At 43.0% G+C, this 14,701-nt stretch overlaps 1 protein-coding gene across 4 annotated transcripts in view; it reads left to right on the top strand.

Annotated features, from left to right (window-relative positions):
• Positions 1–14,701, top strand: part of PLEKHF2 (pleckstrin homology and FYVE domain containing 2) — a 49,194-nt gene that overhangs the window by 11,316 nt on the left and 23,177 nt on the right. Inside the window, exons 2-3 of one of the 4 annotated variants that reach the window (XM_073330527.2) lie at positions 4,705–4,975; positions 5,765–5,985. The exons of 1 other annotated variant lie outside the window; for it this stretch is intronic. The gene's annotated coding sequence lies outside the window, so the exon portion shown is untranslated. Of the gene's footprint in view, positions 1–4,704; positions 4,976–5,687; positions 5,986–14,701 lie in introns of those variants that run through there. 2 more of the 4 variants (XM_073330529.2, XM_073330530.2) reach the window with 2 other exon arrangements.

The following is a 14,701-nucleotide window of genomic DNA, read 5'->3' as shown; positions in this document are numbered from 1 at the left end:
TTTTTCGCTTGCCCCTCTTCAAGTCTGTCAGACGGAGTGAGCAGGACAGACTCAACTGTGTGAGTATGGTTGTATTATGTATAGCAGTAGCACACAAAGGATCATGGCTGCACTGTATTTGATGATATACAAACACACAGGAAAATAGTTCTCTTCTAAAGACCTTAAAAATAATTTGAAATAGGACACAGCAAGTGAATGATAAATGGTAGGATGGAAGATGAGGATGATAGTAAGAAATTAATGTGATTAGATGGGCTAGCTGTGTGCATGTCCTGAAGGTTCAAAATTATTGAACTGTTTTTTTTATCCCCCACCTAGCTATCATTAGCTGTCTGTGTTAAACTCCCACAGACTGACTTTCATTGTACACCTGTGCTGGAAATGTGTATGTGGAAGTGATCTCAAGACTACTCCTCTTAGACCAGGAGCACTGTCGTGATTATGAGCTGTTTTTTCAGGAGATAGGTCACAACTGTATAAGCCCCTTATGTCGGAGGCTGAGGCAAGAGGCATTGACAGCATTGTTGTTAGAGCTACTCTTTCAATTGTTGTGAATAGTTGTGGCAGCTGTGGGTGTGTGTGAAGGACTGGAAGTCCCTGCAGTAACTCAATAGGCTGTTTTTGAGCTTCTTGATCAAGATAGAGCAGTACAGCAGTTGGATTAAATCTTCTAAATGTTGCTGAATGTTCTCATAACTGGGGATTGTGGTTGCAGCACTTGGACCTCGGCCACCTCACGAAAGGTGAGGTATTTAATGGTCTCTGTTCAGCAGTCCAGAGTGCAAAATCATAATATGTGGTATGATACCGCTAGCAGTCTATATGGTGAAGTCATGACGGAGCTATCTGTTGACCCCTTGCCTACCCTGGAGGAGTTTTCCACCTGGTTCAGTTGAACTGCTGGGAGCCCTGGTGTAGACAGGGCTTTTGTATCTAGACCTATGTTTTTTACCCCTGCTTGCAATAGGCTTAACTAAAATGTTGGTAAAATGGGATTGGCTGTGGGAATCTGTTTACGTTATGGCTCTTACTGGTAAATTAGTGTTAGCACTGATAGAATTTTTTTTTTTTTTTTGTGCCCATCACTGGAGTAGACCTGGCTCCAAAGTCATGTCCACACGACAAGGTTAATCTCTACAAAGCGAGTAAATGTGATTGCAAACGGAATGCCCTGGTTTCACATAACACTGCTTTGAAAGTGTTCTGCAACAATGCTTCAACAATATTCCAACCCCATTAAGCAGATGATTAGATTAGCAGATTGCAGCCATATTGGCCATCTAACAATATTATAGAAATATTGTACTGTGGCTGTTTTTGAAAGTAGAAATATTTTTTATACTGGTTCAGCTTTCTGTTACTGTTTGCAGGTCTAAAGAGACTGATCTCACCAGGTCAGAAATGGAAGTTAAAATTGTATTTTTAGAGCATTCTTGCTACTGCATTTGGGCCCAGTTTTGAGCTGTGGGAATGTGTGGAATTGTGGGACCGATGTGGTGGTAGTATCTTCTGATTATCATATAGTTTTGCACCTTTAGTAGGTATGTGAATGGCCAGACGCTTTTGTACACTTAAAATAATTTGGCATGTGCACTGAAATATGCCCAAATTATTGTGTATTCATTGGTTTAGACATGCCCTCTCAACTTTCACATCTTAGTGGTCTCACTATGTGAACTGTGGAACTGCCTGAACGGCTAAATCAGTTTTTCAGCAAATTATGACTGTTTACCAGTGAGGGCCCTTCCAGGCTACAACTCTTTCTTTTTGTAACCATTTCATGACTCTTATCTGATCTGGCTACAACAAACATGGTTGAATTTTGACTACACAGCAGCTTCATAACAAAACCATGTTGAACCAAGTCAGGTAAGTCATGAAATGATTACAAAAACACTCTTGAACTTGTAGCGTGGCAGAGCGCTTACTGGTAAGCAACATTTTTTTGTCACAGAATTGAGTTAGTCTTCCCTGGCAATCCCATGTTTCCTACAGCGGGGCACCAAAGAGTGCAAGCCCAGTAAAAAAAAAATAAAAAAAAAAATCAGAAATGTATGTCTGAAAATCTAGGCAATTCGTAACGTTGAGCGAAAGTAAGGTTCTCTGCATTACATTAACCAATGTAAACAACTGTATTATTTAAAGTATTCCTTTACTATTAAATTATTATGGATAAGAAGTCAGTTCATGTGTCTGGGAAATGTGTTCTTTTGGAGATAAAGATTAAAGACGGTCAAGTATTTTATTTTTAACATACAGGAAGCTTAGTTGAATGTAGGTGTGTGTAGTTTAGAAGTGCCAAAATAAATGAGCACCTTCCTTGTATTCTAGATGCCTGATTTTTATGTATAAGAGTGGAATGAAAAGATTTGTTTTAATAAACATTTGTATAACTGATCCTAGACATGCATGGTACTTAGAGAGATTAAAGACACTGTTCTTGCTTCAAGCATACAAAGCAGCATTATCTTTTACTTTGTTCATTTGGGACCAACTTCTATTTTTCAATAACTTAGTCACTGAAAGCCTTTAATACATTTAGCCAGTTTCTGACCTGAAATACATGAGGGAAAACTTAATTTGATAAATCTTTTACTTAAGAGCAGGTTTTATTTTAGGCCTTATATTAATGGGTGACTTAGATGTACAGTAGAACCTCAGAGTTATGAACACCTTGAGAATGGAGGTTGTTCGTAACTCTGAAATGTTTGTAACTCTGAACAAAATGTTATGGTGGTTCTTTCAAAAGTTTAAAACTGAACATTGACTTAATACAGCTTTGAAACTTTACTATGCAGAAGAAAAATGCTGCTTATAACATCTTAATTTAAATGAAGCAAGCACAGAAATAGTTTCCTTACCCTGTCAATTTTTTAAAGTTTTCCTTTTTTTTTTTTTGTTTACATTTAACATGGTACTGTTCTGTACAGTATTTGCTTTTTTTTGGGCCTCTGCTGCCTGATTGTGTACTTTCGGTTCCAAATGAGGTGTGTGGTTGACCGGTCAGTTTGTAATTCTGGTGTTTGTAACTCTGAGGTTCTACTGTACTTGTATTGCATTAACACCATAATTAGTTACATAACATAAACTGGTACATATATAAAATCTGATTCATAAATGGTTACAAAATGAGTCTGGTAACATTTGTAACAAGATATTGCAACATCTAGATTGAATTTTTTATTCCACAGTTCAGAATGTTATGGCCAATAGTGCGTCCATGGTTCTGCAAAATGCTGCAAAAAGTTAAACTTATTTTAGGATTTAAAACAAATGTTTTGACTATGGGTTCCCTTTCCTTAGCCATATATTATAGCAACATTAAGGCTTCTGTTCTGCAAATACGCATTTGGGATACCATCCAATTTACAGCAAAAGCAGTGAAATTCTTTCCATTGGCTTTAATTTAAATTGGATTAGATCCATGCGTAACAAGGATGGGAGCACTTGCATGTGTTAAGTTGATCACTTGCACAAGAGTTTGCAGCACTGGGGACTTAATTTGCAAACTTCCCCAAAACTGAGCTGAAATTACTGATGCTGTTTCACAAATAAAAAGTCTACATTAGTCTCATGCAAATATGGAGTTGGAGGGGGTTATGTAAAGTATCTTTCTACATTTTCTGGCTACAGATGAAGTTTCTAAGAGTCTCGAAAGATAATGTTGTAAACAAAATTGTTCAGATTAAAACTTCTAACTTGTTCAGAGAAATTTTATGAAACTGGAAAACAATTAAAATAAAGTTGAGTGTAAAAGGCATACCATGTGTGTACATATTTGCACCATTTAAAATGTGCTGGGCATGTGCAAAATGTGTATCTGAACACTGACTTTAATCTTCAGGATTCCTCCCTTCCAGACCTTGAAAAATCTACTTGCCAGTGGAGAATAGGAAACTTTCTGACTTTTTTTTTTTTTTTTTTTAAATTCAACCTTCTCATCACCTCATAGTTCTGTTCATAGTTCTGGTTATCCAGCTAATTTTTAACATTCTATAGCACCAAATTTCTGAGTTGTCTGTGTGCTTCTTGAGTCCAGCTCTCACATCCATAGAGGAGCATTTAGTAATTTAGTGTGTTTGTGCAGTTTGAACTTTCAGTAGCTTTGGAAGTTGTTGAATACATTCCCCCCGCCCCCCAAACTGTATCCTTCTCTTAATTTCTTCGTCACATTTTCCATCTGATGTTGTTAGGCTTCCTAGGTAGGGGAAACTATTCGCTTGTTCTACCATGTGACTGTCAAGATATTGGTGTTGCCTACCTTTATGTATAAATGTTTCCTTGTTATATTTTTTTTCTTCCTAATGTTGATTGTCATTCTGTGGTTCCCCCCCCTCCTCCCCCCAGATTTGAAAGTATCTTGTCCCCTTATGGGTCCTTTGGGTCAGGTGCCAGCCAGGTTAGCTGAGCTTCTTACCCTTTACAAGTAACAGGATGTTGCCTCTGGCCAGGAGGGATTTTATAGCACTGTATACAGAAAGGTGGTTACCCTTCCCTTTATATTTATGACAGGGCCACTGGCATATTTTATGTTCATGTATATACCATTGAACTGTATGCTCTGTTTGGTGTCTTATAAACTTTCCCTCATTATACCCTCTAACTGTGTTAAATAGTTGCTGAGATAGGATGCATACTTTTCTTAATGTTGCAATACTCAGTTCATAGTTTTTTGACTTGCTGCTTTCTGTCCCCATACAGGCTTTTTATTAATTATAGATCTTAGAAGTCCATATTACATTCCTCGGGAATATGTATATTCTTGTGTTGGATTTTATCAGATGCCTTCTCAAAATCCACAATGCACATATAAATTTCCCTTTGCATCTCTATCATGTGATTGCATAAGATCCTCGGGGCAAAGATTGCTTCCCATATGCCTAGTACCGAGTGGAAACCAAACTGACTTCTGCTACATCTTGTCTGAAGAGGGTTGATGTAGCCCTGTGCTGACAACTTTCAACAAAACTTGGTATGTGGTTTATCAGACTTATAGTTCACTGTTGTTTACATTCTCTAGCATTATTAACCCTTGGTAGAGTAATTAAGACTGAAGTCTGTTGGAAGTTCTCCTTGTGCGTATATCTGAAAAGTTTTAGCAGGTTAGTTTTTGACTCTTCATTCAGGGTTTGTAGCATTTCAAACAGAACACCATCCACTTAAGCTGCTTTTCCTCACTTTATACTTTTCATCCCTGTTTCTAGCTTTCACATTGTAGTATGCAGTGCTTTTTCTTCTCTTGAAGCGTCTATATCTCCAATTTTTCAGGATTGTCAAAAACTTCCTTCACATATTCTGTCCATCTGGAATGCTATTGGTTTTGTGGCACACTCTGCCATCCTTAGACTTAATGCAGCTAATTCCTTTTCTTGACTTCTTGATTTGTCTCATGATTCTTTTTGTAGTGTGGTGACTCTTGTGTCTGTGTCTAGTTTCACATTCTTTGATTTCATCGCTTTTCCTCTAATGGATTTCATAGAAAGGAATTTATACTGGATTTTGATGACTGACACAGTATGTTAATATTTCTATCCTGGTTTCAGAGTAACAGCCGTGTTAGTCTGTATTCGCAAAAAGAAAAGCAGTACTTGTGGCATCTTAGAGACTAACCAATTTATTTGAGCAAAAGCTTTCGTGAGCTACAACTCACTTCATCACGAAAGCTTATGCTCAAATAAATTGGTTAGTCTCTAAGATGCCACAAGTACTCCTTTTCTTATTTCTATCCTGACAACTCTAAAACTCCCTCTTCCCTTCTCAGAGTATGTTAGTGTAACGGGATCCCTGGGGTACAACCTGGAACTATGGAACTGCTGTGCTTCCTTAACTCTCTAGCCTGGACTGTCTCACACAATGCTGTGCCAGAGACAAGCAGCAACACCCCTCCAAGTGCTATGATCACTCAGCCATCAGAATGTGGAGCCCCACACCCAACTAAATTGCACGAATGCTCCCTGAGTCACTCTCACAAATCATACAGAGGTAGGTACCATTCACCTCAGCCTTGCACCCCATAAATATAACCTCTTAGGACTCCCTTGGACAGTGCAAGCTCATTAATTAATTTGCCACTCTGATAAAAGGGTAGTGGATATGCAAGAGCCCTTGTTAACCTGAGCTGAGATTCCCCAAGTACTTCAACCAAAGCCACGCTGTTTTAGGTAAAATATAAAACAGACTTATTAACTACAGAAAGATAGATTTTTAAGTGATTATAAGTAGCAGGAAAAGAGATCAAAGTTGGTTACCTAGAAATAAAAATAGAAATGCACTGTAAATTCTACAAACTAAGCAATATTTGAATCAGGCAGTCTCTCATCCTAATAGATGTTACAGGCAGCTCACAGTTCTCAATACACAGGCTGGTTTTCCTTCCCAGTGTGGGACCAATTTCCCCAGTTCAAAGTCTTTGTCTTCCAGACTGTCTTCCAGGTGTTGAGATGGGGGAGGAGAGAGGCCAAGTGATGTCACTATCCCTCTTTTATACTTTTTTCCAGCTGCTAAAAAGAGTCTTGCTGTGATGTGGGGTCAGGCAGTCCTCATTGCCGGCCCTCTCTGAGAAGTCTCTGGGATCAACACCTGTCTGGCCAGTGATTTGTTCCTTTGTCCCTGCTGAAAGGCCAGCTCTGGGTGTCTCCCAACCTCACAATGTATTTCAGTAACACATATAGCAATACTTCATAACTTCATGTACAATGATAGTACATACAATCCAACAGGATATTAAGATTCAACAGTCAAGACTTTTTAAATGATACCTCATAAGGCATACTTTGTATAAAACATATCACATCACAGTGGTGAATATGGGGGTTCCAGGGTGCTACTGTCAGGTACAAGAGTGTCAGTGACTACAGTTATATTTGAGTGAAAACTATATCTGTCCTCTAAAATAGGTTGTATGTAGTACAGGGGAGATATATTTTACTGTAAAAGTTGAAATTGGACAGTGATGGCTATCATGATCTACTAGTGGGGGCAAGCGGGAAAATAGTAAAATAATAATAGCAAATGATAGACCACACGAGTGAGGTAATGTCTTTTGTTGAATCAACTTCTGAGAGAGAAGATTTCAAGTTCATGCAGAGCTCTTCGGGTGTGGGGAACGTACAGTATTTGGTGTCACGGCTAAGTACAAGGTGGAACAGATTTTTTTTTGCGTAAGTACACATTTCAAGGGAGCATCAAAGGTGAAGTGGCCCATTAACACCTCTCCAGTCATGGAGGGAGAGGAAGCGGGGGAAAGCAGAGATTGCTGTAATAAGTCATAAATCCAGTGTGTCTATTCAGTCCATGATTTTTAGATGTGTCTAGCAAAGTTATGGATTTAAGCTCCCAGGCTCTACTTACGAACGTGTTTTGAAGTCTTGTGATCACTCTGTGAAAAGTGTTCACCTGTAGGTGATGTTTTTTGTCTATCATTTCCTGTGAGTTCATTTTCAAGAGTAGTGATTGTCTTTTTTCACCATATAGTTGTTATGGGGGTATTTTGTGCATTGGATGATGTACACTACATGTGTAGGACTCATGGATCTTGAAATGTATGTTGGGGGGATCTTGTAACAGTGGAGAAGTTTACAGGTTTTTCATCTGAGAGAGGCTGGTGCTGCTTTGAGTTGGTACCCTGGTCTGTGGGGAGTTTGCTTCTGATGACGAGCTTGATGAGATTTTTCTTGTTTGAAGGCCAGAAGAGGGGGTTCAGAAAAGATTATTTTCAGGATGTGGTCTGGGAGGGTTATTCCATAATTGTCTGCTCCAGGGGTTCCTGCATCTTGCTCTGAAACATCTGGTAATTGCCACTCTTAGTCAGATTAGTAGACTAGATCAGTGGTTCTCAAACTTTTCTTTTTTTGCGGACCGCTTGAAAATTGCCGAGGATCTTGGTGGACAACTTAATGATCTTTCCAAATGTTGTTTGTACCGTTAGCTAACTATTGTAAAGCGCTTTGGATAAAAGCGCTATATTAAAAAAAACTTTAATAATAAACATTTTTTTGTTCTACAAATAAAAGAGCACAACTCATATTTTAATATCGGTAGTCTTGCCTTTCTAATGCAATAGATGTGCCCTCTCTCCTCTACTGCAGCAGCCACCGAGCTTGGCTGGGAAGGAGGGGCAGGGGTCTCTTCCTCTCTCCCCCGCCGCGGCAGCCCCCGAGCTGGGGGTGGGAAGGAGGGGGGTCTCTCTGGCCGCTGCAGCTCTGCATGGCTCCTCTAATTAGGTGGGTGACCCTTCATTTTCTTGTGTGCGGCCGTCCAGGTGCGCACCTTAGAGGGAACTATCCACAGACCACCTGAATAGAGCTTGCGGACCACTGGTGGTCCGTGGACCACACTTTGAGAACCTCTGGACTAGATGAACCTTTGTGATCCAGAGTGGCAATTCTTACATTCCTGAATCTGCAGACAGCTTTAAGATGTAGCTGTGAAAGATGAACTGTTCAATTCATGTAAATAGATGAACTCTGGATTCTTAAATATTAAATGTCAGCATTAATTTCTTTACTGCTAGTCAGTTTAGCAGAAACATCAAGCTGATATTCCTATTGATAGATGTTTTAGCAGATACAGTAAGGCAATAAGGCTGTGTTTACACTATGAACCTTACAGCAGCACAGTTGTATCGCTGCAGCAGTGCTGTTGTAAGGGCTCTCATATAGCTGCTCTTGGCCGACAGGAGAGCTCTCCTGCCAGCATAATTAAACCACCCCTAATGAATGGCGTTAGCTATGTCGGCGGGAGAGTGTCTCCCGTTGACATAGCGCTGTCCGCACTGGGACTTTTGTCGGTGAAACTTATGTCAGTTGGGGGGGTGTGGGTTGGGGTTTTTTTTTTTTCCCCTCCCTCCCCACACCCCTGTCAGGATTTGCTCCTTCCAAACATAGTCTCCTCAACCTTTGCCTAAGAAGGGGAGGGAAAGACTAGCTGCATTTCTTCTCCCAGTGTCAGAAGCTTCAACTACATCATGCAAAAAAACCCCAAACCCCACCTCAAACTCTCAAAGGCTTATCCCCCCATCTGTTCCTTTATCATTTGATAAAACCGTTTCCCCCTGATAACTTCTATAGTATGCTTCTGCATTATCAATACAAAGACCTGCAGAACACTGAAAACTTGAGAAAACGTGCCCCTGACTGATTTAAGTTTCACAGACAAAAGCGACTGTGGACAGCACTATTTCGGCAGGGGAGGCTCTCCTGCTGACATAGCTAATGCTGCTCATTGGGGTTGGCATAATTATGCTGGCAGGAGAGCGGCTACATGGGAGACCTTACAGTGGCACAGCTGTAGCGGTACAGCTGTGCTGCTGTAAAGTCCATAGCGTAGACCAGAGGTCTCCAAACTACAGCTTGCTGGCCGGATCTGGCCCAGGGCTTCCATTTGTCTGGCCCTCCAACCAACAGAGGAGAAGCGAACAGCTGAGTAGGCACCCTGAGCAGGCAGGGGGAAGGCCCGCTGGCAGCAGCTCACATGGGGTGGCTGCACAGCTGAGCTGTGCAGAGGGGTGAGTGCCTCTGGGAGTCAGTGTCCCTCCAAAAGGGGAGCCAACTTAGGGGAGAGTCGTTGCTGCAGCGGAGCAGGTACAGGGAGAAGCAAACAGGCAGGCTGCGGGTGAGTAGGCCTGCTGAGCAGGCAGGGGGAGGGGCTGCCGGCAGCAGCTCCCGTGAGGGAGGGGGGTAGCTCAGCTGAGCTGTGCAGAGGGGTGAATGCCCCCAGGAGCCAGTGTCGTTCCCCCCCCCCCCAAAAGGGGAGCCAACTTAGGGGAGAGTTGCTGCTGCAGCCGAGCAGACACAGGCCCCTGCCTTAGAGTAAAAATACAAGCCAGATGCTTAATTACATCTCCAATAAATGGAGTAAAGAAGATGGAAATTAACAATTTCATAATGGTTAAATTTTAACTACAGCACTAATAGAACCAAACAGTCCCAACCAACAATGGGAACCTGGAGCTTCTCTTACCAAGGTACAGCCAAACTTTCAGTCTTTTGTAATTTTCTTCAGCAGAGCAGGCACGCCTAGCAGGCATAGGGAGAAGGGAGCAGGCACGGGGCAGAGCAGACCCAAAAAGGGGAGCCAACTTACAGTACCTGCATCGATTAACTTCTATACCTGATTTGGAATTTAATGCAACACTGACAGAGTAGAGTAGTGTTGCTTTTTAAAAGATTTTGCATATATTTAATTTCTTTCACAGTTGCTTTGGCCTGCGAAGCCCCTTCAAAAATCCAATATGGCTCTTGTCTCACAAAGTTTGGAGACCCCTGGTGTGGACACATCCATATAGGTGGTTTTCTAGATCAAGATTAGGTAGTAGGGTTAGTTTGACGGTAGTTCTGAGTCTGCCATTCCTTTACCTGTTTAGCAGAGAAATAAAGGATTTCAGGCACAACTGCTGTCAAGCTGGTATCTTTCTTAAGTACTAATCTCACTCATTTCTAAAAATGAGTTGTATGCATGATTCGTTTGCTCTTAGCTTAGTTTTCCAGTTACTGTTGTATTGCAGCAGCATTTCATTCTAATATAGTACTCTTTAAGTAAAACAGTAAAATTCCCATTATTTGAACTTCTTGGACAGCACCAAATTCATTTAGGTAATTGAGAGTCAGAACAGGAAGTCGGCTGGTTCTTGGTTGGAAAGGGAGGGCCAAGCAGTTGAGTTTTGGATGACTGTGTTTCTGCCGTGTAACAAGATTTTTCTTTATTGCCCCCTTCCCTCTCCTTTTCCAGCCGAATTACTTTTGGTACACAGAGCAAGCTTTAAATGGCTACAGTGGCAGGCTGCCAACTTTATGGTAAACTTGGTGTGTTACCTGAAAGCTTTTGTTGGAATATTTTCACAATGGGAGTTTGATAAAATATTTTGGTGTTGCTCATCTTAAGCGTAGTTCCTCTCTTTTTTGTCCTTTTCTGCCCTCCCCAGTCTGAGTTAGTGGTAGAATACTGGGTCAGATCAATGGTTCATCTGGCCAACGTTCCATCTAATTTTTTCCATCCATATAAGGAATAAATTTGGTTGTGTGCACCAAAGTAATGTGCGCATGTCCACCACCAATAGAAACAAAAAACCTAGATGTAATATTTTTTAAAAGTTACCACAGGGATAATTACTCCAGCCGGGACAGGTTAGGCATTTTAGAACTCGGTACTCAAAGAATTAAATTTAAGCATAAGAGAGAAATGAAAAATGATAAAATGCATAGACCAGTCAAAAAACTAAAATAACACACTGTGAAAGAATAAAATTATGGAGAATATATATGCATTGCAGGAAGTACCAAGAAGTAACAACAACAAAAATAATACAAGTATGTGTTGGGATGCTGTGTGTGTGTGTGAGACAGACACTGTGTGTGTGATGGTTGCTGGGGAAGTCTCTGGGAGATGCTGTGCGCTGTCTCTTTAAGGCACTGTCACTCACTGCAGGAGGGCTCAGAAGGCTCATTGGGACTTCAGACCACAACAACTGTCTTGCTCCTGAGCCCTGTCCCCGCTCCTGCCCCTGCTCTGTGGAGATCGGGTACATGGTGGGGAGGGGGAGTGAGACAGAGAGAGAAACAGAGATTGTGTGCTGGCTGCTAGGGAAGTCTCTGAGATGCTGTGTCCTATCTCTCTAAGGCACTCACCGCAGGAGGGCTCAGAAGGCTCATTCAGACCTCAGACCACAGCACCTCTCCTGCTCCTAAGCCCTGTTCCCCTTCCCTGCTCTGCAGAGATGGGATATGGAGGGGGACACCCTGACATCAGCACCCTCTTCTCTCTGCCCTGCTCTGCACAGCCAGTCGGAGGGTCCCAGGAACAGCTGGCCAGGGGCTTCAAGGGAGAGGGCAGGAGAAATATGGCTGCAAAGCGGTGGGGGAAGGGCACATGAACACGTGCTGCCAGATGTTCGCAGCTCTGCTAATGAAGTGTGCGGTCCTTGAATCACTCCTGGGTGGCTGCCTGACTGCGCAGCTTAGAGGGAGCACAGCATCTATCCCAGCATCCTGTGTTCCGACAATGGCCAATGTGAGGTGCTTTGGAGGAAAATAAAAGAACAGGGCAATTATCGAGTTATCCATCCCCTGTCATCCACTTCCAGCTTCTGGCAGTCAGAGGCTAGGGCATGGGGTAGTGTCCCTGAGCATCTTGGCTAAGAGCCATTCTGGGACTTATTTTCCATGAACCTATTTCTATTCTTTTGTGAACCCAGTTATAAGAAGAAATACATGGGGATCAAAGTATTACTTATATGGTGCCTAAACGATGAGGTTGTTTGGATCCCAAGTTTCCTAGGCTCCTAAAAGTTCAAGAGACCAAATTTTTGGCATATGTAAGACAGTGTTAATGTGCTTCAGGAGACATGTTGAGTCCTCCTTACTTAGAGGAGGGTCACCATGTTGCAGGATTTTTGGGGGGTGATTGGAAATAAGTCACGAGGTGGCAACTTCAGGTTTTCCTCCCAATAGGATAAAAGTAATCTCCTCTCTTCGGTTTCTTATTCAGGAAGATGTGCAGCAGTAGCCTCATCAGGCTTACCTTGTGAAGCTAACTTTCATCCTCTATGGTTTTTCAGGCCCCCCACTTTGCCCCCCGAAACTTTGTGTACCATAGCTCATCCCAGGTCATAACATTTCTGGGAAGCTGGTAAAAAATCAGAACTTAGTTATTGGCTGAAATCCTGGCCCTGCTGAAGTCAATGGTGAAACTTGAATTCAGGGGGGACGATGTTTCACGCTGTTTAGAATGTCTGTGGGTTTAGGGCTCATATCTCCAAAATGGCTTGGTCTGTCAACTCCATGTTAGTTTTGTTGGCCTTGTTGAGAAATGCCTTTTTAGAGTGGTGTAGGTTTTTTGGAAGAGTGGTTAGTGGGAAGGGAAATTAGAAGTATAATATAAACAGTATTGATCTCCAAATTGAGTGCTAGTTTTCACTGCAAAGTTAACTTGGGTCACATCCTCGCATACAAACCCTTAATGTGAGTATGATGGTGCTCTTAACTCAAGTTGGCTGACTCCCAGAGGGTTTAGACTACAGCTCAAGTTAGCAAAACTTGTCCACTGCTAACACCACTATGTGTAGCTGGAGTGTGTTGCAGTGTGGCCATCCTTGCTTGAGCTAGGCGAACTCGGAAGAGTTAATTTGAGTGCGGATAATGTGTTTTCATTGCAGTTAACTCGTACACTGAGGCTATGTCTACACTACGAAATTGGGTCGAATTTATAGAACTCGATTTTTTAGAAATCGGTTTTATACAGTCGATCGTGTGTCCCCACTTAAGACCATTAAGTTGGTGAAGTGCGTCCACAGTACCAGGCTAGCGTCGACTTCCGGAGTGTTGCACTGTGGGTAGCTATCCCACAGTTCCTGCAGTCTCCGCTGCCCATTGGAATTCTGGGTTGAGATCCCAATGCCTGATGGGGCAAAAAACATTGTTGCCGGTGGTTCTGGGTACATGTTGTCAGGCCCCCCCTCCTTCCCTCCCTCCGTGAAAGCAACGGCAGACAATCGTTTCACACCTTTTTTCCTGGGTTACCCGTGCAGACGCCATATCATGGCAAGCATGGAGCCCCCGCTCAGCTTACCGTCACCATATGTCTCCTGGGTGCTGGCAGACGCAGGACTGCATTGCTACACAGCAGCAACTCATTGCCTTGTGGCAGCAGATGGTGCATTACGACTGGTAGCCACCCTCGTCGTCTCCTGGGTGCTCTTGGCCGGCCTCGGTGAGGTCGGTTGGGGCGCCTGGGCGTCATGGGTGCCCTGGCAGATCTCTGTGAGGTTGGTCGCGGTGCCTGGACATAAATGGGAGTGACTCAGGTCATTCTCTTCTTTACATTTTGTCTAATGGAGATTCAGTCCTGCCTGGAATATTGGCAGAGGGATAGCTCAGTGGTTTGAGCATTGGCCTGCTAAACCCAGGGTTGTGAGTTCAATCCTTGAGGGGGCCATTCTGCCTCAGGCTGCTCTCCCAGCTAGCAGCACTGCAAGCACCGAGGGGACAATGACAGCTAGCAGTTGTACTACATTGTCTGCTGGCGAGCACCCCTTGCTCCCCCCTCCCTCCATGAAAGCAACGTCCGACAATTATTTCGTGCCTTTTTCCGTGCGGGCGCCATATTGCTGTCAGCATCATCATCCACCCGCCACTTCCGCTGCCACTCTGCTCTCCTGCAGACACCATACCACGACATGTATGGAGCCTACTCAGATCACCGTGGCAGTTATGACCATTCTAAACACCACGTGCATTATCCAGCAGTATATGCAGAACCAGAACCTGCAAAAGCAGGCAAGTAGGCAACGGCAGCGCGGTGAGGAGAGTGATGAGGACATGGACACAGACTTCTCTCAAAGTACGGGCCCCGGCAGTGTGGACATCATGGTGGTAATGGGGCAGCTTCATGCTGTGGAACGCCAATTCTGTTCCTGGGAAACAAGCACAGACTGATGGGACCGCATAGTGTTGCAGGTCTGGGACAATTTCCAATGGCTGTGAAACTTTTGCATGCATAAAGGTACTTTCATGGAACTTCATGACTTGCTTTTTCCTGCCCTGAAGTGCTGGATTACCAAGATGAGAGCAGCCCTCACAGTTCACAAGCGAGTGGCGATAGCCCTCTTAAAAACGTGCAATGCCAGACAGCTACCGGTCAGTCGGGAATCAATTTGGAGTGGGCAACTCTGCTGTGGGGGCTGCTGTGATCCAAGTAGCCAACG

The sequence above is a fragment of the Lepidochelys kempii genome, chromosome 2 (genome assembly GCF_965140285.1).
Source record: "Lepidochelys kempii isolate rLepKem1 chromosome 2, rLepKem1.hap1, whole genome shotgun sequence".
Taxonomy (NCBI): domain Eukaryota; kingdom Metazoa; phylum Chordata; order Testudines; family Cheloniidae; genus Lepidochelys; species Lepidochelys kempii.
The sequence above is the reverse complement of the archived record's forward strand: the minus strand, read 5'-3'. Positions and strand labels throughout refer to the sequence as shown.